General features: G+C 44.6%; 1 long non-coding RNA gene across 1 annotated transcript; it reads left to right on the top strand.

Annotated features, from left to right (window-relative positions):
• On the top strand, positions 11,171-24,222 carry LOC110405451. The gene is made up of 3 exons (XR_002442882.1): positions 11,171-15,095; positions 16,177-16,334; positions 20,552-24,222. It is a non-coding gene; the product is annotated as an uncharacterized LOC110405451 (long non-coding RNA).

Below are 24,228 nucleotides of genomic sequence, written 5' to 3'. Positions count from 1 at the left end.
TTCAGCTGATATCTAAGTTTGGGTACAATCTAACAGTCACAGGAGTTAAGGCATAACTAGAAGAAAGTAAAGAAATGCGAAGTCCTCTAACTTTGTCTCTACCCAATTTAACCTAAAAACGCTTGTAACTGAGGCACTGAGATTGATCACACAGTGCCATCATGCGGCCTCCTATGCAACCACATGTTTAGAAAAAAAAAAGTCATTTAGTGTAATACAAAACACGGGGCAACACAGTATGAGATACTGCAAGGCTACGACTCTAAATCAGCGTAAAGGCATAAATGCAGGCAGTCTCTATTTGCATGTCCACATGTTTCACCTGGAGAGATACTAGTATTTTGTGTTAGAGAAGTTTTTATAACAATCCTTCTTTATAGGTTCTCCTAAAATAATCTGTAATCAAGTGCATACAGCTATTCTTCACCCCTCCAGTGATTACAGTTTTGTGCCTCGCCCACAGTACATGCTCACGCCTGTCAAAACATTTAGAGCACGCTTGCTAGCTGTAAGATTTCCTATCGGTACGGATAGCACATGTGTCATGTTCATAAACGATAATCGGATGATTGAGACAGGCTTCCTGCTGCTGGTGAACTTTACTCCTGAGCCTCCTCTGAGGCTTTTTGATTCTCATTGGATTCTCTGGCGAATGCAGGTCAGATCTGTCACAAAGCTCTGCTCTGTAAGCATTTGTCAGAACGGTCTGTTGGTTTCGGTTAGCTTTTATTCTTCCCGTTTCAGGTACTTCTCAACTCAGCTGACTGCAGTTAAAGGGAAATGCGTGTTCTTGTGAGTCTTGAGACTTGCATGAGATCCAAGCTGTGATGAGGCTTCATCGCTGTGGATTGAGCTTCCTGTTTGCAGTGACTCAATGAGATCACAGTCACAACGGCACGGTCTCTTATATCTGGAAAATGTAAACTCTTAGGCAGGTTTTGCAGCTCTGAGGCTATGTAAGCCCACAAAATGCTGTTTTCCGAGATGTGGGCAGCCCGCCCTCTGGGAGTTTTGCACTGCTACCCCCCGTTTCAATTAGGTGTAAACACTAACTTCCACTGCTAACCAAAAAGCAATTTCCCGACCAGTTTTGCTGTTGATATATTTATAAAAAGTAGCATATATTGTAAAGTGCTGCTTCTCTGATGGGGCACTGTCAGGAATAGATACAACTTGAGCTCCAAGTGGTGTCAGAGCACTACCCCACCCAAAAGCAGCCCTGCTTAAAACAGCTTGCCTTCTTTTGGCTCTCTTGGTCAGGTTTACACTTCCTGCCAGGGATGTAAATCCATGGCTTAATCGGCCTTAAGAGGCTGATATAACTGTGATATGATTGGGAAATGTGGGCTGTAATGCGATACATAGAACAGGTACCTTATTGGCTGCTATCAATCTGTCGGATGTTGTCTTTCTCAGCATCCTGATAGTAACAATCGCTTTAAATCCCTACCTGAATTTCTGCAGGGAGAACCTGGAGATTCACTTAAAAATAATCTCTTAGCAGCCTGAGTAAAATTACTTCGGTGCCCGTCAGATAACTCACCCTATTTGTAAGGTGCTGGCAGCAGGAGGCACCGTGGTAACAGCATGCATTCCAGCTCCCGCAGCCTGACAGCTGTGGTGCGATGATGTTTGCCTTTGGTGCATTGTGCACAGCGCAGGCATCTGTAATGGGTTTCATTCCTCCACTAATGTGAAATGGAGGGTAAGAGTCAGCTGTAAGGAATTCAGCGTGCCTTTACCCTGTGGCTACAGGGAACAGTATATCAGCTGAGGGCATTTTTATCTTCCGTTGTTTAAAAGGAACAGAAATTAGGAGCCTGCAGGCAATTGGTCTCCCTAGGGCTAGTAAAGCCATGAATTTTGTAACTTTTATTTTCACTGCAGTTTTATTAGCGCTAGCAAAGTGCTGTTTAGAAATACGATAATGTCTCTCTGATGTCCCCAAAGTGGTACTCACTGTGCGACAAGAGACACAGGCGCTTGGTGATGCCACTTCCCTCACAGAACTGCAAGCTCAACTTCCACAAGCTTCAGTAGATCTTAAAACAGCCAACAGAATGTCTCCAAATGCACCAATTTCTGACCTGAGCACACTGAAGCTTTGTTACTTTATAAGACTGAGATGTGTCCTAGCAGCAGTGCCCAGTTCAGATGGCACTTGCTTCAATTCACAGCCTTGCTACTTAGGGGTTGAGAGTTTTCCTCAGGAATTTGGCCTGTGTAAAAAATCCCAGACAAACAGCTGGTTTTGAGCTATTTCGAAACTTAAGAAAGAACCTGTTCCATTTAAGCATTTGGTTTGGCTTCAGGGATACGCACTTGGTTTCAGTTTCACAATCGCTAGAGGCCCGAGTCCTCTTGATAAAAAGATTGTTCTGAGCTGTACAGATGGCTGTGTGGTGAGAGGCATGAGACAAAATCCTGCAGAAGAATTAAGAGTATGGGTGGGGCAGATTCTGAAGACAGTTTTGACCTCATTTTTTTCTGCCCAGTAACCCGGAAGTAAATCACCAGTGTGATTAAAAATGACATTTGTGCATACTCAGCAGTACAGCCTCAGGCCTGTGCTGCCTTCACGTGAATGCTCAGCACCCTTTGGGATTTGCTCTGGTGCTTTCTAGAGACCAAATCCTGAGTCTTCTGCTCTTTCCCAGTTCAGATTAAATTTCCATGAGCAAAACTCTGAGCGCACTGGCTGAAAGCGGTCAAGAGCATCAGAAGTGCCTGGGGCTACAGCTGTGCTGATGTCAGAAGGGGCTGACTGCAGCTTGTGCATCCACATCAAGCATCCTTCTGCCTGGCTTTAGACCTGTTGAGCCTCGTGTGTTACATGCAGTGTTCCTTTGGCTCCTCTTTCTTACTCTGGAGCCTGTGCTGTCTGGCCCTTTTACCCCTCGGTGGCTGTGAGTGCTGGAGGAGAGCACTGCTGGTGCCTGCCACGTCTCTGGTTGAGGTGCAACCAATCAGTACTTATGGAAGATGCCATTTTCCTACTGCCTTCCCCCTTTACCTGCTGCAGGTTAAAAATCAGTCAGTTCTCTGTTTTGTTATTGCAGGCATGGTGGGAAAGCCATCAGGCACATCTGAACTTCACGCTATGGGAGGCAGAATGGGGTATGACCATGCTGACAGCCAGGGGCTGTGCAGGGGCTGGTGCAGGCAGCCCCATGTCCTGTCGGGGAAGTAGCTGCTCTGGGGCGGAAGCTTTGAAGGATGAGGACAAAGAGCTGATGATGTGCTACGTGTTAGTTGAGGATAACGCATTCTACCAGTGACAGAGGACGTAATCACTGTGAATACGGTATGAGTGGGCACACAGTATGGCTGCAGAAGGATTCAGAGATCTCAGTGACTGCATCTGAGGGCATCAGAGTTGGTGCTGTGAAAATACAAGAGGGGTAAGGACGTGGCTGACAGCTTGGTGGGAGGAGGGCGGTAAAGGGAGCTACAGGAGTCAGCAGTAAGAAGCATCCTTGGACCGAGCCGATGTTCGGGGCAGGTGGCGGGGAGGGGACGCTGCCAAGAGCTTCCTAGCGCTTCTGGCAGCCGATTTTTTCCCTGTCTTTGGCGAGCTGAGCCACAAGAGGGAGCCTCTGTTGCCAGCTGTCAGAAAACGAGGGACTCGAGCAAATTTGTCATCAGTTCCTGCTGCAGTGGGGCTGTGTCGCTGGGCTCCAGCCCCCAGACACCGGGCATCACGCAGCTGCACCGCAGGGATCGGTGCTGAAGGAGGCAGAGGGGGCAGAGCCTCCACCTATGGCTTCTGCACCCACTGCACTCAGCGTGCTTTACGCAGGCACAGATCTCAGCAGTGCCACCGTCTGTGCATGTGACATGGATCCTGATGAAGAGTAGTCCCTGTGATCCCAAATTACAGACCCTTGTCCTCCCAGAGGGCCGAGGTTGGCACTTTCTTCAAAAAAGCCTCCCATCTTTCCTTGTGAACGATACCAGCATGGTTGTTGCACAACAACTGAGTGCCTTTTAGTATTACTGTGACTCTTCTCTGCTTCTGCTGCTGCTCAATTTTTTTTTTTTTTCCTGATATCCAAGCATCATGTTGCTATTAATCTTCTTTAAACAGCCAGCTGGGTAAGGGGTGTAGGTGGGCTTAAGTAAAAATGCCTGGAAATTTCCATGTTCCCAGCAGTGGTTCTTTCCAGCTCTGTGGTCTGAATGTGCACCTCAGAAGATGGAGAGATGAGCTGTGCCTCAGGGAGAGCAAGCAGAGCTCCCAGGGAGCTGAACTGAAAGCCATCCTGTTCTTCCTTCTCTGGTAAACTCCCAGCTATCCACAGAGAAACAGAACCATGGTGTGCCTGCAGTGAGGGATGTCCCTGGGACTGTTGCAGGGGGAATCCTGACTGCGGGGCCCCACAGCCCCGTGCTGCTCTCCTGAGCAATTTGCAGTTCTTCAGCCTGCAGTGTAAATAGCGTGGCCAGCCTTCCCTTTGAGGCACCTTTGGCAGGTGCAGGAAGTCTGTGTGGTGACAGGTCCCTGATGGATCTGAAGAGCAGCACCAAATACTTCTGCAGGACAGCAATAAAGCTGCTGCTCCTTGTGCTGGTGAATCAAATGTCTTCAGAGGGATGGGCTATGGCTTATGGCAAATCTCAGCAGGCACAAACAGCTTCTGTGCTGGAATGTCCCCATCAGGGGATGCCAGCTTTCAGCTGAACTCTTTTCTCACCAGGAATATATATTTTTTGGCTTTGTTCCAGTTCAGGTTCTGCAAACTCTCTCTGACTCAGTGCTGCAGTGAGAGGGAAAAGATACAGCTTGAATCAGTAACCGTTTCTCTTCTGTTTTCTGTCAGCCCGGTGAGCAAAAACATTCCAGCTTCAGGAGTCAATAAATTTATATCACGTTAAGGTAACCTATCATCTTGTTCCTTAATCAAATACATAATCAAATAGAAGGTGCTGCCAGTATTTACTAGTTCAAAGGGTTTTCCATTTTATTCAACATGATAGCACCTTCCTATAAACATCTGATCAGCAGAAGTGGGCTTCTCTGTGCCTGCTGCTTGGAAACTTCTGTCAGGGAGAAACAGGGATTCTTTCAGATGGTTTCTTTTTACTTTCAGGGAGTTCTATTGGCCTAAACATACTGAGCATCAAATAGTGAGTGATAGTTTCTTTACTCTCCACTCCTTTCAAGCTCGAAAGTGTTGTTCATACAGTTTTGTTCCTCCAGCTGTTCAGGTATTGTCTGGTCCTTGCCCATCCCCTTATTTTTTAAAAATACGCAAACCTTGACAAAACTGCTAGCACAACTGTTCTGTACGTAGGCAGCCACATATCTTCTGCCTTCAGCAGCTGCATGATGCTTTGCTTGGAAGAGCCTATTATGTTTTATTATATTATATTTCATCTCCTGGATTTTGTGAAGGAACTTAAGTTCTTTTTAGGTATTTTAAATTGTCAGATGAAGTGTCTCATTTTTATGAAATAAAGACTCCAATTCCAAAGCCGACTTACAAAATCCTACTCTATAAAAGTTAGAAATGAAACATCATTTTGTTGATGCAATGTTCCCTGGTTCCAGAAGCATTTGAACCTTATGAGAAAAAAAAAATCAAAATGAAAATGGAAACATTCCTGTGGGAAATATTTGATTTGAACAGCACAGCACTTTTCTGTGAATAATTATTCCACTGGAAAATGTTCAAAGCCTGCAAGTTGCAACCAGGTGCTGGACTTTACTTTTTTACCTTCTACCCAGTCTTACCCAAACTATTTTTTTTTTCTCCTTCCAGATAAGGAGTTCTCTGCAGTTTCTTTCAGTGTTTGTAAACCCTCTTCTGAAGGGTTGTTTTTCTGTGCTCATCTTCCCCAGTCTTACTCTAAGTGTCTTTTGAAACTAGAAATGGTCTGGAAATGCTTGGTACTGAAGCCTACTCACCTTGAGGATGCTCATATTCTGCTTGTCTGTGTCCTGGCTCCTCACTCTGCTGTATAAGACCATGCTGTCACTTTAAGCCTTTTGATACAGTGGCTTGCTGCTTTGTAGATTATTCTTGGGAGGAAGAAGCAGAGAGGCAAGGGCCTCTGCTAGCACTGGAACTCTGCCAGTTCTGTCAGTTCTTTTACAGTCTTGCTTTTTTATTTTTTATTTTCATTTTTTAGCTGAAATTAGCATCCTATCTTTCTGATTGATACACAGAGTAGAAAAACGGCATGTCCTCCTGACAGCTTCAACACTGTGCTTGAAACATAGACCAACATAGTAGGAACCTGACGCACTCACAGCCAGTACTTTACCTATTTTGTCCTGTACGGGGGTCTGCAAAAGCTGGTGGGAATTTTTTGCTAACCTCAGTGTGACTGCTCAGCCTTAAGGGCTGTGTGTTCTTTCCTGATGCTGCAATAGGGAATGCAACACTTTTGTGTGAAAGGCAATACTGTTGAATATCTCGAGTATAATTTTCAAAGCTGTCTGTGTGACTTCAGAACCCAGGTTCTATTTTTAAATGCAGCTTGCGTGCCTGCAGGTACACCTACAAAAGGACTTGGGCCTCTTCTGTACCTATCTCCAAACTGCAGCTCCTCAGATCTCCTGCCATAACGCTGCTCAGCTGTGGTCGCACAATGGCTTACGGCTCTTCTGATAACTGCAGATGAATTCCATGATAAACACCTGCTTCTAGGCAAGCAGATAGAGTCTGGCTTATGCCTCAGCCTGCTGAGATGTTCCTGGGCCTCCTTGTTCTGTGGAGGCTTATGTGACAATGTTTTCAGAGCAGTTTCTCTGAGACTCAGGCAGAGTGGAATGGCAGCCGAGGAGGAGGTGTTGGCGTTTCTATTTCCAGGAGCACAGTACTCATCTGAATGTGTGAGAAGCCTGTGCTCAAGTTTCAAAATGCTTGAGAAGCACTGAAATCGCAATCCCAGCTGGGTGACTCCAGAGGAGTTTTCTGAGCCACCTCTCCTCAGTGGAGGGCACAGGAGCGTGGTGCCCCTGGCCAGGGGGAGGGCCTGCGGGCGCCTGGTGGCAGGCCTGAGAGTGGCTGGTGGTCAGCCTGCTGGTGCAAGGAGAAGGATAACTGGTGGTTCTTGCCCCACTGGTGGTCTCTGGTCCCAGGCTCATTTGCCTGGCTCGGGATGGCTGTGTGAGGCAGTGGAAGGGATTGCTGTTTGTTGTCCCCCCGCTTGGGGCTGACTCACTTCCTGCCTTCATAGCTCATTTGAAACCTTCCTGTTTTTGACTTCTGACTGCAAATCATCTGGTGAAGTCATGTATGAAGCTGGTTACAGAAACTGTACTCTGCTGCCTCATACTGCTTTGCATCATTTCTTTCTGCCCCAGCTGGCTGGTAGGGCAGCAGCAGTTCTTTTTTTGCACACTGAAACGTCATGCTCCTCTCGGTGAGAGCCTCCTGTCAGGAGCTGAGGTAGTGTAGGACCTGTGCTCACCAGGTATTGCAGAGGGCCACAGGCCAGAGCCGCACCGAGATTGTGGGGGTCTCACTGCATGGTACTCACTTCTCAGGACCTTGCTTTCTTAGATGGAAAAGCCACTCATAGCAAAATGGCTAAGAGAATGATAAACGAGAGTGGGATTATTCTGGCAGGGTTCAAGACACCGGAGTGGATGTAGTGGCTGTCATGGGGGACTCTGAACAAAGCTGCAGGGTGTACAGGCTGCTCTGGTGATACCGGAGCCCTCTGTGCAGCTACAGAGCAAAGTTCTTCCTTTAGGACAAGAAATATGGGCATGTATGTGCACTCACGTACACAAACAAGCTCTGTGGGGGAGGTTAATGGTGCTTCTGTGTGAATCTCTGCAGGCATTTCCTACTGGGAATGCTTCCCAGTACAGAAAAGAATGTCACAGAGGGCAGCTTCAGCTCTCCTGTCTTGGCACATTCCCCCTCCTTTGTGAGCCCTGTCTGCCAGGAGAGCCCTGTAACTTCTGCAGGCTGCACAGGCCAACAGTAGCACGTAGAAGGGCTACTCCTACTGCCCCCTCCCCTCTTTCATCCAAGTATGTTGCCAAAGCCCTTTGCTGCTCACACAAGAGTTGGGAGAACTGTCTCCCAGCTTATATATCCACCACTGTGCAAAATAAAGCCTATGTGGTTTGTGATATGTCTTTGTCAATGTGCAGAGTTTCATGTTTTATGAAGAATTTTCTAGGTTTCTTTATCAGCCTAATCTCTTTTGAATCATATGGCTGCACTAGATATTAAAACCATGAGACAGAAATCAGTAAGAGAGTGCACAAAACTTATAAGTCAATTCAACTTAAAGAAATCTGACACCTAGAAGCAAAAAAGTAAAAAAAAATATATATCTATATGTGTGTTTAAGGCTCTATACAACAGAAAAAAAGACCTATGGAACTAATCTCTGAAGAAAAACTAAGTGAAAGCTTGCTTTTGACAGTATTGAGGGAGGAATTCCAGCTTCTTCACAAGTAGTGTGGATTTTGCGATATTTTTGAGTGGGAACAAGCTTCAGCTCCTCTTGGAATGTATCATTTACAGTTTCATCTCACTATTTGTCACAGAGAAGTGCTGTAAGCAGGAATGGAAGATTTATGAAATTATGCAAGAAATGACTGTGTGTCTACTGTGCTTTCTGAAGACAGTTTTTGTGAAAGACACTTATATATGGATCTGATTTATCTCTGATGCCTTCATGTTTCATACTGCTGTAAAGCTTTTGCTTAAATTGCTTTACTCATGAGAGACCTTCCCTTCTGAGAGCACATTCCTTCCCAGTGAAAGAGGAAAATCAGCCCTTTATATTTATAAAGAATATAGTGGACAGCAATAAATAAAGCAAAAAAGCTGAAACTACCAGGTGGTGCTGACAGCAGAACCTGGGCTGTGATTTGATACCTTTACAAATTACTGCTTGTCCACATATTGTGTTTCTGAGAACATTGCACTCAGGGCTGTATTGTTATCTTGTTTGGTTTAACATAATATTGCCTCAAGAAATTCCAGCCACTGAATTAGGGTGAGGTCTAGACTTCCTGTCAAAAAACAAATTCTGCTAGTCAAAACTTTCCAGATGAGATGCAAAGATGATAGTAACCATCCTGACTGATGTCAGCTGTCAAGAACGATGCACAGTGTATATATCTTCTCTTTTCAGTCACCATATAACTTTTTTCCTTTTACCTTAAGCCTTTGCTTTAGCTTCACAAAACGAACTGGAGAACCTGTCGTGCCACCTTTCCTTTCTGAAAGCCTATGTATGTTTAGGCTTTACTGGTCATGTTTTCCTTCTTGCTTGGAAAAGGGATGGAGGAGGTGCCATTATCTCCTTGCGGGTCTCTCTGCTGCTGTTGAGCTACTTTCTGTTTTAGGTTATTCAGCTGATGAGCACATACTGAAACTTAACTACTGTCACCCAAGAAATGTGGATAATCCCTACCTGAGATTGCCCAAACCAGTAAGAGTGTATTGGTTTGCAGGAAAGAGAACTTAGTTCAGTCCTGCTTACAAGGAGGTTTTTAAACTTGGGACTGAGGTGGGGATATGTTATGAAAATTGTACCAATGAGCACTGCAAATGCTGCTGAATCCCATCCTGAAATATAACTGTTCTCTCCTGTGCAAAGACTCGTGCAAGATCATTCAAGCATCACTATTGATAAGACCTATCAGGGCCTTTGCTTCTTCATACCCAAACTCGACAAGCATCAACCCTACACCAGAAAGCTCAAGGCAGTGCCTGAGAGCTCAGACATGGTATTTTCTTTGACAACACTGAGTCTTTCATGCTGTGATAAAATCTCCGTTCCAGATGCTTTTGAAACCTTGGGATATTTCACATTTAGGTCTGCACTCAGCGTCAATGGATCTGCCTGCCAGTGATAGTTACCGTTGTTTTTTATTTTAATAGGGCTATTAAAATAGTGAGTAGTTTTGTGTCTGAAATCTCTGCTCCTGTGAACTGTATTTTGTGCATTTGCCAAGTTAGGGATCTGTAAACTACACTTTGGGATGCAAAAAAAGATGATACAAACTTTTTGCTTTGAGTATGGACAATCTGAGCCTTTGTACAGACTCACGGGAATGTGGTTATTAACAACAAATATCCTCCCAATTTTTCTCTTCTCCAAAGTAACTGGTCCATACATGAGCTTAGTTTTTGTGGTAACCCTTAGGGTGAGTACAGACATCAGAGCTCTCATGAAAAGCATTTGATATACTTTATGGTCAGAGAGGGGGAAGGAAAGTAAGCCCGGATTGCCTGTAGACTGGCAGTACCTAGGAAAATGTTCCCAGTTCCCTCCAGACCTGTAGGCAGGCTGGGTTTCTCCAAACTCTTCAAATCTTGCTTGTGAAGGAGTACCTCCCAGAACATGTCCACAGGAAGCTCCCTGGCCAGGCTGAGATGAAGGGGACCGGTGGCGTTGGAGCAGGAGTGATTCCCTTTGGTGAGCCCTGATTCAGTGTCGGTCTGAAATGGAAAGTGTTGGGTGTTCAGACTATGGTGGTGGAAGTTTAATCTTCCAGGGCTAAATCCACAGATCAGAGGGCAGAGCATGCTTCTACAGGATTTGTACCGCTACCTTGCGATGAGAGGCTGGGAAAGGGTTTGGAAATATCCATCTAATGCCTGGTAAATGAGTGTCTGTGTTGAACAATGCAAACATTGCCACACTTGCCAGTTTTGCCAGTGAATCTTGTAGGATGAGTGGGCACTGGAGTTTCAAGTAATCCCTCTCTCGGAAGCAATCTGTGTCGAGTCAATAGTGAGCAGCACTGGGATGGGGTAAGCAGTCCGTGCTGCTGCTTCTGCAGCGCTGTTTGTGGATAAATGAAGGCATTTAGTTAACCAGATGTGTAATTCCAGCCCGTTTTAATAAGTTTGAATTACACACACTGAGCATTTTGATGCAGGTATGGAAGAGTAGGTTTGTTTATGCCAGCTTTGAATACCACTCATGTTATTTTGGATACCGGTGATGTTAGACTACAAGTCTAATCTCTTCTCTGTTAGGGTCTCACTTTTTATTTAGATTTTAAAACTGCATTTAAATGAGGTTTTGACCGAAACTGAATCACTATGTACTTGAAAGCTAAGGAGCTTATCAGGCATCTGATAATGTTTTCAGGATTTCCCCAGATTAGACCGCGGAGTGTACAGACAGGAAGCTGAAGTATTGAGCGCCTGACCAGAGCTTCCTCCTGTGCAAGAGTGGGGGTTTCTCCAACTTGAATCTTTAGCTCTACGTGCACGGTCCGAGTCTTGAAGTCCAAAGGATAGAAAGCACCCAAATCTCTCAGCTGGGTCCTCCGAGCATGGAGAACGGATTGCTGCACTTAAGCCCGGCTTGCAAGGTCAGCAAAACAGTTCTCACCTCTCCCTGCTGCTGCTTACCTTCCTGGCTCCTTATCAAGCAGGGAATCAGAAAGGGACTTTCCAGAGCTATAAACATATGAGCTGAAGAGATGGAATGAACCCTTATGCAAATGAGTCTTGATTCCCTTCCCTTTATAAAGATAAAATGTTTTTGAGAGAGCGACGGTTCCTCCAGAATGTGGGTGTCCGAAGTTATTGCCTTGGACTGGCCGGATCTCTCTCTGTGCTGTCTGTCTGTCTGTCTGCCTTTCTTTCTGCTTGTCTGTCTTTCCATTGTAGAGAACAAAGCGGAGTGATGTAAAATAGAAAATGAGAAAAGCAAACCTTTGGTGATTGAAGAGGAGGAAGGAAAATGAAAGAGAAAAAGCTGAAGAGTGGGAAAAAAGATAAAATAAAATGAATTTTGGGGATTCCACTGTGAGTAAGAGCTGAAAAAAAGTAAGATGATTTATTACATGTTTATCTTCTGCCTGAGAGCCAGTGCACCTTGTATATGTGAGAGGTAAACTGCACATTAAAGATTGAATCAAAACGCCAAATTCTTCCTCAATTCCTCCAGCTTTAAATGAGCGTAATTCTGTCAGCTTCGATGGATTTACATTTTGTAAACAGCAGCAGAATCAAGATCAAGTCCTTTAAGTCATTTTGAATTATATTTATGCTGAAGTTATGAGAAATTTGGAATGACTTTTAAATAACGTTTTGTCAGGGAAGCTGCATATTTTCTAATGATTCTCTTCACTAGGCAGGAATTTTGCTATTGTCACTGCAGTGCTGTTATGACTTTATTCTGAATCCAGTGGCAGTACAGAAAGGTGATGTTATTGTTATGTGCATCCATATTTTCCTTGCATTATGATTTATGTATAACCATTTTTATCTTAAATGTGTATTTTAACAACTGTTTGAACAGGGAGATGGCATGAGCTAATAGATGTAAGTATTTTTTTTTCTCCATCAGATGCCACTGATTTTGAAAGTGCAGTGTTTGACTGCAGCAGGAGGGTTTAGCTGGCTACGCTTTGCTTTCTTTCACATTGATCCTTTACTCTTTTGCAGATGGTTTATTTAGGCATCCCAAAATTTGTTTTATGGTGTGGAAGAAGAGGGACAGAGGAAACACCGCAGGTTTTCTTGGTGAAGTTTCCAAGTTTTTGTAAGACGTGCAGAGATCAGCTCGTGGAGCCTGAAGGATAAGGCAGCTCCCATCCCTCCTTTTTTCACTAATTAGACAGTTACTCTCTCTCTTTTTTTTTTTTTTTTCTCAATAGTTTGTTTGCTGAAAAATGTTGTTTCGAATGAGCTGAAATTATTTACAGAGATGAACGGAGCGGTGCAAATAGTATTGGGTAAACCATCAAAAAAAAAAAAGAAAAAATATTTTGACATTTTCAGAATGAAATGCTAATTCTTTCTTTGAAAGTGCTATTTTCATGTTCATATTGTTCTTGCAGACTATTCTTTCGCAGCAATAATCACAGCAAAAAAGGAACAAAGTATTTTGTTTTAGGCCAAGAAATACCCTCTAATGTAGCTAAAATTGTTTATTTATTTATTGTTCAGAAAATAACAAAAATCAGTCCAGATTCAGCCAGAGGGAATTTTTCTTCTTCTATCTTTTTTTTTTGGTTAGTGGAGGAAAACATGGCTAATTGCTGTAGCCAGAAGTCCATACCATTATCAGGACCAGCTATATTTCAGCTGTATTTCAGATTAATCTGGCAGAATATTGAGATTTCATTTTCTGTGGGAAATGATGATTAAAAAGCAAATTATTTTGATGAAAAAAATGTACCCTTTTGTGTGCTTTTATTGGTCAGATTAAATATATAATCCACCCTTTCCCCATAATTAGAAAAAAAAAATAAGGAGAAAAGTCAGCTTTCATGATTGAAATAGATTTTCTGGAAGACTTTTTACCCAATTCCCTAATGCCATGAAAGGCTGCGGCTACTCTCTCTTCTGCAGTGTTTCAGACACCCGTGCTCCATCACAGCTTCCACTGGGGCCGGGTGCTTCCCAGAGCTCGGAGCAGCTTTGTGTTGGGCAGCAGAGCCCGGAGCTCCTGGAGCCGTGGAATGAGGCTGCGGTGGGGACAGCAATTTCAGATGTGGTGGTGACCGCCTGTGGTCTCCATGGGGGGATTCAGTAAGGAGAAGTCTGGAAAACACAGAGCTGCTGAAAACTATTTCAAAGCCTGGATTCTTTAGCACATACTGGATAGCCAAGTCCCCACCGGCAACTTGAGCGATGTCATGTTAAAAGTCTGTGCAGAAATCAAAGAACGTCTTTACTTTTCATTGTAATCGTTTGTAGCAGTCAACACACTTGATAAAATGTTCGAGAGACAGTCGTGTTGAATCTGAATGGCACCTAGACCTACTTTCTATAAAGTCAGCCCTGGTGAGCTCAAGGGAGCCAGATCTAACACCATGGTGAGCACATCCCGGCGGAGGCAGGTTGGCTCCCCGCGGGCTGTCTGCATCAGCGCTTCTCAGCCTTCTCTAATGGGGCCTTTTTGGAAAAGCCACGGCTGGACCGTTTCCCACGCACAACAAGGAACCGTCTGCACCTGCAGGCGCTCACTGGCAGCATCCAGAGAGCGGCTCCCGGCTCCGTCTGCCAGCACTGGTGCCTCTCTGCCAAACGGAGCAGAGACGTGTGCTTTGTAGCTACTAAACCAGCTCGTGCACGGAGCAGGTTCTGGCGTCTGACAGCAAGCAGTGGTCTGCAGCCCACGGGCTGTGTAACACCCACCCAGCTCCCAGCGCTGTCACGCCTGCACCTGGTCATGAGCCAGCGCTCTCGGGCTGCTGCGTTCACTGCTGTGTTCCTGTCTGTGCACAACCATGGCCAGTTTCCACAGTACTTGAGTTGTTTCATTATTCTAATTTTAATACTAGTTGATTTCAGTGAATTAATATTGAAATGGGCTATGTACGAACTGAAAGTGTGCTTGCTCTTCACAGCTTATTTTCAGTAGCTACAGTACAGTTACAATAGAAATACAGGCATCTTTATGGAATCAGAGAATCATTTGAGTTTGAAGGGATATTTAAAGGCCTTTGAGTCCAACTCCTCTTTCTATATTTCAACCCCAACTTTTATATTTCAAGTATTTAGATACTGAACCTGTCTGAAGAAAAAATACCTCTGGCTTCTAATGGGTTCTAACATTACAATTGTTTATTATAATAGATAATTGAGTAATGATACCCTAATATAAAGAAGAATAAAATCCTTGCTAAGTGATCATGGCATTCCTTTTTTAAATAATGCAATAATTACAAAACATTTTGATTAATCAAAAGTATTAATTAATGTTTGCCTGTTTTTCAGCTACTCATGCAGAGCCTAATCATTTTGGGTTAGTGATGCAGAGCATAGCAGTTGCACAGGGGCAAAGACTTGCAAGCACCTGTGTCATTCCCACAGGCGGAACGTTGCCAGTTCTTTTGAATTCTTAAAAATGTGGAAATTGGAAGGGAGCAGGAAATGACCATCTACTCTCTCCTCTTTGCTTTTCCCGCGTCTCCCTGTGCTGTTGGATGTTTAGATCGTGTCTGACATGTACGGCCGGACCAGTCATTTCTGGCGCTCGGTTCCACTACGTGTATCAGGAATTGGTTCGGGTGAGCAGTCCATAGTGCCACGCGCTGGAAGACAGCACGTGCCTCGTGCCCAGCATCTGCAACGTGTGCCTGGTTGGATACCTGAGCGGAGGGAGAAAGCACTGCTGGATTTGGGACCGGCTCCATACGTGAAGAGGTAGGCCTTTTCCTGACACTGCTAGTTGCTGACATGAAACGTTTTGCCTTAAGGATAAAAAATTTATCAGTGAAACGATAAGGAGTAAATAGGGTTGGAGTTTCACAGCTTTGCAAGGGCTGTTAACTTCTCGGTTCTCATTACCCTCATTAGCATGCTGAGAACAGGTCCTCGCGTCTCCTTGCAACATCTGGGCAGTGTCAGAGCAGCTGTTACTGCAGTTGTGTCCATGTGGAAAATGCGTGTTTTATTCCATTTACTTTCCCTTTGCTGTGCTCCCTCCTGTCATCTGAGAGTACATAGAAGGAAACTTGGGGTGCGTGGATGTCTATATTTTTCAGTACAAAAACTTGCTGGAATCCTGTCTGGAGAGCTGTGACCTATTGTGGCTTACTTTAAGTGTAACTGAAACTGTGCTATAGTATAACTCTACTCTAAATACGTGCTATAGAGATTACTAAAAGAACTTGCTTTTAGAAGCATTTATAATTATTGCAGATGGCAAGAAAGTTTTAACATTCTGAAACAAGTTTTTCATGCTATGATTTTCCGTATGATTGTTTTGAACACCTACAGCGTTCACACATGGCAGTCAAGCTGTAATATGTTTTTGATATCGATTTATGCATTTTGCCACGTACTTTCTCTTTAAATTAGCGGCGCAATGCAAAAACTGTCAGTTTTAGGTCAAAAAAATGGAATGGAATATGTGGTGATTTTTATCTTTCACAAAGGAAAATGGTCTGTTGCACAAAGTAATGTGTTGTTGGAAAATGTGATTAAAATGGAGACAACAGAACTGAACCTCCAGATAAGCAGAGTGGAATAATTCTACAGGGGAGGAAATTGAATGTTTGTTATTCGTGACATGGGCATTGGCAGCAGAAATACAGCCACCGCCTGAAATTAAAAATGCATCCAGAAAGTAACTGGGAGTTTCAGAAAGCAGTTTGGGAACAAACGCAGCTGCTTCTGCCAAGAGCAAAACACGTGGGGGGGCTCATACCGATTCACCCCGAGATGTGAAAATTTTTGTTTCTAATACAAATTAAAAAAATTGGATTTTTTTTTTTTTTTAAAGCTCTTTTTTTTTTTTGTTCGGTGGAGGAGGACTACGAAAGTCAACGTGTTCTGCCTGGGCTGAAGGCATCGTGGGCTTGATGCATTTGAAGGGTTCAGGAGGAGGAATCCCTGCGGGCAGTTCCTTGTCTGACATTGCTGACAGTCTTCATGGATGTGGTGAGAGCCCAGGGCCTGATGCTGGAGCAGGGTTTTGCTTCGCATCCAGGAGTCTCTGTCTGATGGAACTGGTAGAGCAGAGTGCAGCTCAAGTGCAAAGCTTTTTCTTTGTGATTGCACTGAAGGTTTGCTCTTGTGCTTTTCAATATTGAATATGATTTTTATAAAACTAGGAGAGAGTTGTAGCTTCTCTGTGTATAAACACTCTTTGCCTGCAAACACGGGTATTAGCTTTACCAAAATGGATTAACAGAAATGAGAGTGTGCCAAGATACAGGCAGTGTGCGCCTCGTGTCCAAGCACTGTGACAGGACCTCCTTGCCAATCTTTAAATTCCTACACAGAGCAGCTCTGCGGTGGTGTGTGTGATGGGAGCAGAGCTGATCAGCGTGGCAAGGGCCCAGCTGCAGTGCTACATGTCCTGCAGCCCGAGTGCCTCCTTCTTCCACTCTGCCCTCTTGCTTCATCCAGCCAGATGGCAGCATGGCTGTGGGATATGTGTTCTCCCACTAGTTATGGGGGGAAAATATATTTAACTCAATAAGGGTGAAGAAGATGCGTTATCTTCCTAATGAAATGTGACCATATTCATACTTATATTTCAAGTTCCCCATCAGTGCTAATTAATTACCACTCACAATGAGCTCATATAAAAGTATCTGGATTCACACGGAGCTGCAGTATATCATTGACTGGTTAAGAAGCATTAAAATCTCACTCTTTGGTGTGTGTTCAGACAAATGTAGATGTTGTATTAGCAAGAAAGGTACTAATGGCAACATGGAGAATAAAAATAGGGGATGGTAAGGAAAATGCCAAAGTTTTACACAATCCATTAATTTGATAGCTTTAGGATCATTATGTTCATTTCCTGTTCGAACATATTTAATTCAAAAGGAAACTTATGGAAGAATAGTCTTCAGGCACTTAACATTACTTAATCACTCTAAAAAGATTTGCCTTTTGGTGTAGCAGTAAAACTTTATATGATGATTGCCTATTAAGTGTCTGTCCTATAGGGATAGTTTTTTCTAGTGTAATAAGACCTCCAAGCTGTGAGGTACTAAGTGACCCTGATGGAATAGGAAAAAATAATGTTTCTTCAATAAGTGGATTTATGGCCTGTTGAGAGGCTCACCTCCTTACTGCTCTTGCAGGGGTAGAGCAATGTAATTCTATGGGCTTTCTTCTTGTTTGCAAATGTATGAATTGAATTCTTGAGCAAATGAGTTCTCAGAGGCTGGGGAATGGGAGGCTCCAGGAATGACACTGAGAGGACAGAGGATGCTGCATGTGAAGTTGATAATGGGTCAAAGCAGAACGTGTCTGACACTGGCATTGTGTGTTTTTAAGGTGAAAGAGAACCAGTGCACTGTGACAACACTAAATGCAGCAGGAAAACTGAGAGGGAGATTGACCTTTTCTCTCATGTAGTTAAAAAACCTCTTAAGTCAACTTACCTTGAAAGTGACTGGGATTATGAAGATGCATCCATCCATACCGGCAGTTTAGGAATTCAAGTAAGACACTGGCTGTGCTGGTGGAGAACCCAGCTGGGATGTCCTTCAGGGGGGAACACTGGGACAGGTTAGCTTGCTTGCAGCCACCTCAGGTCCATTTGCTGAGCACTGAGGAGGGGGATATAATGTTTTCCCTTGTTTTTAGTGTGTCTGATCAGTCAGAGGAATGCAGACGGGTGCCCAAGTCAGGTGTCCCCCTGCTCCAGGTGCCCACGCAGTGCCAGCTGTTCCAGGGCACTCCTATCAACTCTGTGCACTGAGTGCAGGGCCTGGAGTTTGTTCCAGGGGCACCTCCACGCTTCATTCTTTTTGGCACTTTCTCAGTTTTACCATAGCGTGTTTTCATTGATCACCGTTTGATTTTTTTTCATATTTTAGACTTGAAGAGTCACTACCGCAGCAGGGCTGGGCTGCAGGCAGATATCTCGCTTTACGTCAGCAGTGATCTCCTTGGTGAGCTGTGCCCCAGTGACCAGTTAGAAAAAGCAAACAAGCAGAATGTATTGAATCACAGAATCATAGAATCACTGAGGTTGGAGAAAAGATCTAAGATCATCAGGTCCAACCATCCACCCACCACCACTATTGCCCACTGAACTATGTCCCCAAGTGCCACATCTCCATGGCTCCTGAACAGCTCCAGGGATGGTGACTGCACCCCCTCCCTGGGCAGCGTGTTCCAGTGCCCTGACCGCTCTTTTGGAGAAGTTTTTCCTAATATCCAACCTGAACCTCCCCTGGTGCAACTTAAGACCATTCCCTCTTATCCTGTCAAACGAGACTGCTGTGATATCTTCTTTCAAAAGAAAATTTACCTGTTATTTGAGGGCCTTGACGAGAAGCTGCTTGTACTTGTACTTGGACGCCTACCTGTGCAGCCTGCTGTAGGGAGCCTGCTTTGCAGGGGGGTTGGACTCGATGGTCTCTAGAGGTCCCTTCCAACCCCTGCAATTCTGTGATTCTGTGCCAGTTTGTTTTTTCTGTCTGTAGTAGATGTCTCACAAAATCAGCAGCCTAACTGGGGGGGACTGAACTGGTCCGAGGGTACCACAAAACACTTGCTTTGCAAGAGAAATTGTTCAAGAAGCACCTTTTAAAATTCTGTTGCTTGGATGACTGGCTTAATAGCCTAAGAAAACAATTACAGCAGTAAAGCCACGGGCACACTGCGGGATGCTGCAGCAGCCAAACTGCTGGGTGCTGTGCCAAGCACCGTGCTGGGGCTCCGCCGACTGGGCTGCGAGTGCCGCTCTATCAGCTGAAACAGTGGCACTGGGTGTTTGCAAAAATCACTCATTTCACTCTGCTCAGGTGTTTGTTGTTCACTCATAGTGAAGGTTTTAGAAATAAATTTGAGAGCTGTTCCTAGTGAAATGGTTTAGAAAACCATGCAGGACAGGGTGTAAGCTCTGACATCCACGTGGAGCCCAGGCCGTTGTGTGGCTCTCACCATCGTGCTGCCAGTGGGCTCTCCTGGGAGGTTCGGATCCCATGCACTGCTGGGCAACCTTTTTTGGAGGGGATTAGAATAACTTGGGCATTTTTATTGGAAATTTGGAAATATTTTCCAGCTTTGAATCAAATTACTTTCTCAGGGGATAACCTATAAACTCCTAAACTTTTACAGTTTTGTCTCAATGTTTTTTTTTTTCCTCAAAAATGTATACTTATTTATAATTTAAGAAAACCAGTATTAAAACAAAATAATTCATTCTCTTTGAACCATGCTATTAAATAAACTTACTTAAGTTCTGTTTGTGAGGGTAAAGTGAAAGATTTAATGTGAACCCCTTCAACCTCCAAATATTTTATCTCAGCAAATATTTCTTTTCATTGATCCTATAGAGACTTTCTGTGACATCTCATCTTGAATATAAAGAAATATGCTTAAACTGTTCCAAATAAATCAAAACATTTTTTTTAAGTGGGGACAACACAGACTCCATGTGGTGCTGTGCAGATGCAATGTCTAATTTACTGACTTGGAAGAGATGAGTGTTCTCCCAACATTTTATCCAAGTTCTTTTTCCTCCAGAATTCTAAGTTTGGGGTGTGAAGTTCGATGACACCAGTGACTTCTCTTACATTTGTACAGTAACGATGGGGTGTTTCCTGGCTGAGATGCCAGCTTTGATCCCCTGTGCACTTGAGCAGCACTTTGTCTGTAGCCCAAAGCTGCTCTCCTGGGGTAAGGCTGTCACCTTGGGATGAGACTGTCACATCAGCCAGGCCTGTGCCCCAGACTGCCACTCTGATGTCTGGAGAGTTGTACCAGTGCTGGATTTCCTTCTTTTGAGCATCTGGAAGTATTATTTTGTTAGCAAAGATTGCTGTGTGACTCTGTAATATTTTACCTCTGTGTCTTCTTACTTTAAAAAAAAAAGCAAGAAATGAAAAGAAAAAGAAGGAAATGTATAACTTATCCCTATGAAATTCTCAAACAAAGGCTTCCAGGAAAGTGCTGAGTGTTGTACTGTTTATACTCCTTAGCTATAAATTTCATTTTTTATTACTAGGGATTCTGCTATGTGTTAGGGCACCTTCTGTCTATGAATGTGGCCTCTTCTGTGCCAAAAGAAAACATAAAATAGCTTGTTTCTCAATATATATGTCCTCAAGCCATTATTTTGCATCTGACCTATGGTCTGGATAGAGTTGCTTTGGCTGCAGTGAAGATTTCCCTCTTCTGTTTTACAGCACCTGGAGGAAAGCCAGGCACCCGGAGAGAGAGCAGAGGATGAGATAGTGCCGCGCGTCAGAACGGCCTTGAAACGAATGTCGTGTATCCTCAGCTTTGAGAACTGAATTCCATGGGTTGTAATTGAATCCTTTGTCAGACCCATGGGGCTCAGTTCTTCAGCTTGGATATTTCTGTCTTCACATACACAGGAGATCAAAGAAGCACTTGATCATGCGCTGACTCTTCCGGATGGTGAAAGCAGCAAATAGGAAAGAGAAAGAATAACTCATGTGAATCATTCTGACAGGGAGGTTTCACTGCAAAGCCCAGGCTCTCTCATGTCGAGTAGCTGTACAGTGATTGAACCTCTCCTTGGCTGGTAGTCTGTCTCCGCATTGCTGCTTGCTGTTTAATTCAACTCCCCTCTCAGTTTCATTGAAGTTACATATAAAGTCCTGAGATGATGTTGACTGAATCATGCTTCCCAAAAATTGTGTGGTGCTGCTGGATGTGGCTCTGCTGTGCTGCACGGGACCAGCAGCACCCTGGCCCTACTGGTCTGCCCACTGCTGGTCTGCTGCAGCCTCCCGTCTGAGATCACTGCTGTATAGCTATTGTTTCCTCTTTTTTGTCCTATGACAAATACCCATTTCCAGAAAAGTCATTAAAAAAAATCTCAGCTGTGTCTAAAGAATACGCATTTCCACCCGCCACCAGCACCTTTGCATAAACAAATGTTCTTTCCTGAGGATGGCGTGTGCTCCCACAGTGTTTGGGTTAGGAGCTTCGGCTGCAATCAGTGATGGCAAAGCGTGTATACACTACTGGAAGGCTCAGCAGTGCCAGCCCCTCTTGGAGGTGGACTCATTCAAGTTGTGGGCTGATAAAGTTTGTGTTTCTTCCTCGGAAGATCTGTGTTAAAGTTTATTTTCTTTCAGGCATCAGGAAAATACAATTTATCGTCTTCAAACATGTAAAGAGGTATAATTACCAACGAGATTTCTACTTCATTCCTGCAATAATAACCCTTCTTAAATTACATTTTTCAAACTCAGTAAAATGGATCAGTCACTGATCTCATCCCTGTGGTGCAATGCTGTTAAAAGCATAGGAATATTAAAATCCCACAGGTGCAGGAGGAGCGTGTTCAGCTAAGTAGTTTAAAGCTGCCGTGTGCCTTTTATTCTGAAAATGTATTTACACTAAAAATAATCAGATGTAATCACTGTTGCCTGTGGATACAGATGTACCTTTGTACCGATGTGCTTTTCATATAAATTTTATTCTAGGGTTTGAAGAGTTTCTTTGTGGCTGTCTGAAGCATATCATGCTCCCCAGTTGTGAGATGATGGTTCTTGGAAGGACTCACCAGTCCCACCAGCTCCTGCTGGAAGATATCCATTAAACAAGAAGAGGGAGAAACACACGCAAATGAAAGGGAAATTCTGAAGTTTCATTTCTGCTATACTCCCTGTCAAGAAGAGGGAATGAAATCAGAGGTCAGAGTTAGCAAAACCTGCAAAAGCAGAGAGTGAGGCAGCAGCTGCACAGAACGCCCGAGGCAGGCAGCCGCCGGCAGGGCTGCAACAGCCACCTCCAGGGCAAAGCCCAGCCTGCCTGCACTGATGCAGCACAGGGGATGTGTGTGTGCGATGGCAGCCTCACAAGGCCACTGATGAAAGCAAGATTGCCTTCGGTACAGCAGTTTTGCCCTCCTATCTCTTCGAAGGTGGTCCTTAAAGCATGGTGTTAGTAATGCTGGTTTTGCTCAGAAATCTACCGTAAGTTGTGAACTAACAACACTGCCTGTGTCTAGCTGGAAGTATTGGAATTTCTAGTCAGCTCTTAAATCCAACTCTCCATGAATACCGGGCTTGGATGTAGGAAGAGAGTTCCACTGCCCATGTGCAATGAAGAATGAGCTGATATTTTGTCCTGAGCTAGAAGATGTTCCGATCATACTTGTTCATGTGACAAACAGGCAAGGAACGGCTGTTCCCAGAGCTGGTCCTTCTTGAGCCTGTTTCCTCTCAGAGCTCTCTGGGCGGCTTCTGTGCTCTTCAGTTGCTGCTGGGTGGGGGAGAGCAGACTGCAGCACGTGGGCACAGAGCTGTACTGGGTGCAGGAGCGAGCCTGCCCCCAGCCCTCAGTGCTGGTCATTCAGTGTGCTCTTCCTTTGCTGCGGGCTCCTGCAGTTATTTTGATCCTTGCTTGCCCTGGATGACAAGGCATCCTCTTTCTGGATACTCCTGGGATCTTTTCTTTAAACCAGACAGCTAAGCTTTCAAGCCGTGAGCTGACAGCACTCCCGCAGAATTAAAATTATTTTTATCACGTGGTTTCAAACCAATGTGCCTTCCGCCTGCTGACCTGCGTGGCCATGCAGTGCACATGCAGACCCCTCTGCAGCATGAGCAGGGCAGTGCTCAGGCACCTCAGCGTGCCCAGGACCAGTGCTGCCCATCTTCTGCAGTGCTGCAGCACACAGCAGTGCCGAGGGCACCAGTGATTCCCAGTGTGTCCCTGGGTGTGCGGTGTGCTGTGTGTGCTGGTTGATATGATTCCCAAATTCTATCAGCTTCTCCTGTGCCTCGGCTTATGAAACTGATCTCGTTAATCTAGGCCTCCTCATGTTTAATTTCAGAGAGAAATGTTGATTTGTCATTGTATTTTTTTTTTCTCTTTACAGAGTCATTCAGGAGAATTCAGCTGAATTCGTTGCTGCTGTAGATTTGAAACTTGACTGTGGGCCAAGTAAAGCATTTGCTAGAAAATATTACCCCTCCCTCCATCTTTTTCTAGCTGATTTACGCCACTTTCTGGTGCTTTCACAGATCTCGGCCTGCCTATTTTGTTCAGGATAAAGCAATGGGCTGAATCCTCCCGGCACAGCCATGGGAGAGCAGCACAACCACCCACATTTTACAGATAAATAAACGGAGTCCTGACCCTTAGAATGGGACAACGACCCTGAATTCTGTTGCATGACTGCTGTATTTCAGTTATGGCTTTCTGCTTTTTATTCCCAACAAATAAATGACATCAAGCACATCCTTCGTCTGCTGGCAGGACCATGCCCCAGCGTCCCACTGAGCCTCTCCTCCCTGGGCTGGGGTTCTGTCCCCACTTGCTGATCAACCACTGCTCCCTTCTGCTGCCTCCCACCCCACGAAACCTCCGCCTTTCTTCTCGATACAGTGCGTGCCTTGCCTGGTGAATGCTGATAGGAGAGGAGTGAGTGCCGGCTGCAGACTGGTGTTTCCACTCTGCAAATGATCTCAGGCCCTTTCGAAAGAGTGACTGCACATTGCATGCTGCTCAGGAGAAGGCTCTGTGCTTGCTACCCTTTGGTACCCCAAGACAAGCTAGCTGCTGCCAAGCGCGGCTCATCTTTTTTTTGGCTAGCAGCCCTTTTTGCTTCCAGGAAAATGATGAGTTTATGTCAGGTTCAGTAATCCTGATGTCTGCACAGCTGAGAGAAATAGCGCTTTAATGTGTGCATGACTGTGCATGTGTATATAGGGAAACTACAGCTTTGACAAGCCTCTCGTCTGCCTTGGGAAAGAAACAGCAGGGCTTGAAAGCCATGGAGTCGCAATACGCTGGCTAAGGTCAGCAGCTTTCAGTGACTCACAATCTGTTTTCCTGGCAGCCCCACCATACAGCAGGTTGAGCGTTTTTTATCTTCTGTTTC

Source organism: Numida meleagris, chromosome 12, assembly GCF_002078875.1.
Source record: "Numida meleagris isolate 19003 breed g44 Domestic line chromosome 12, NumMel1.0, whole genome shotgun sequence".
Lineage (NCBI taxonomy): Eukaryota > Metazoa > Chordata > Aves > Galliformes > Numididae > Numida > Numida meleagris.
This window is presented reverse-complemented; position numbering and strand designations above follow the sequence as displayed.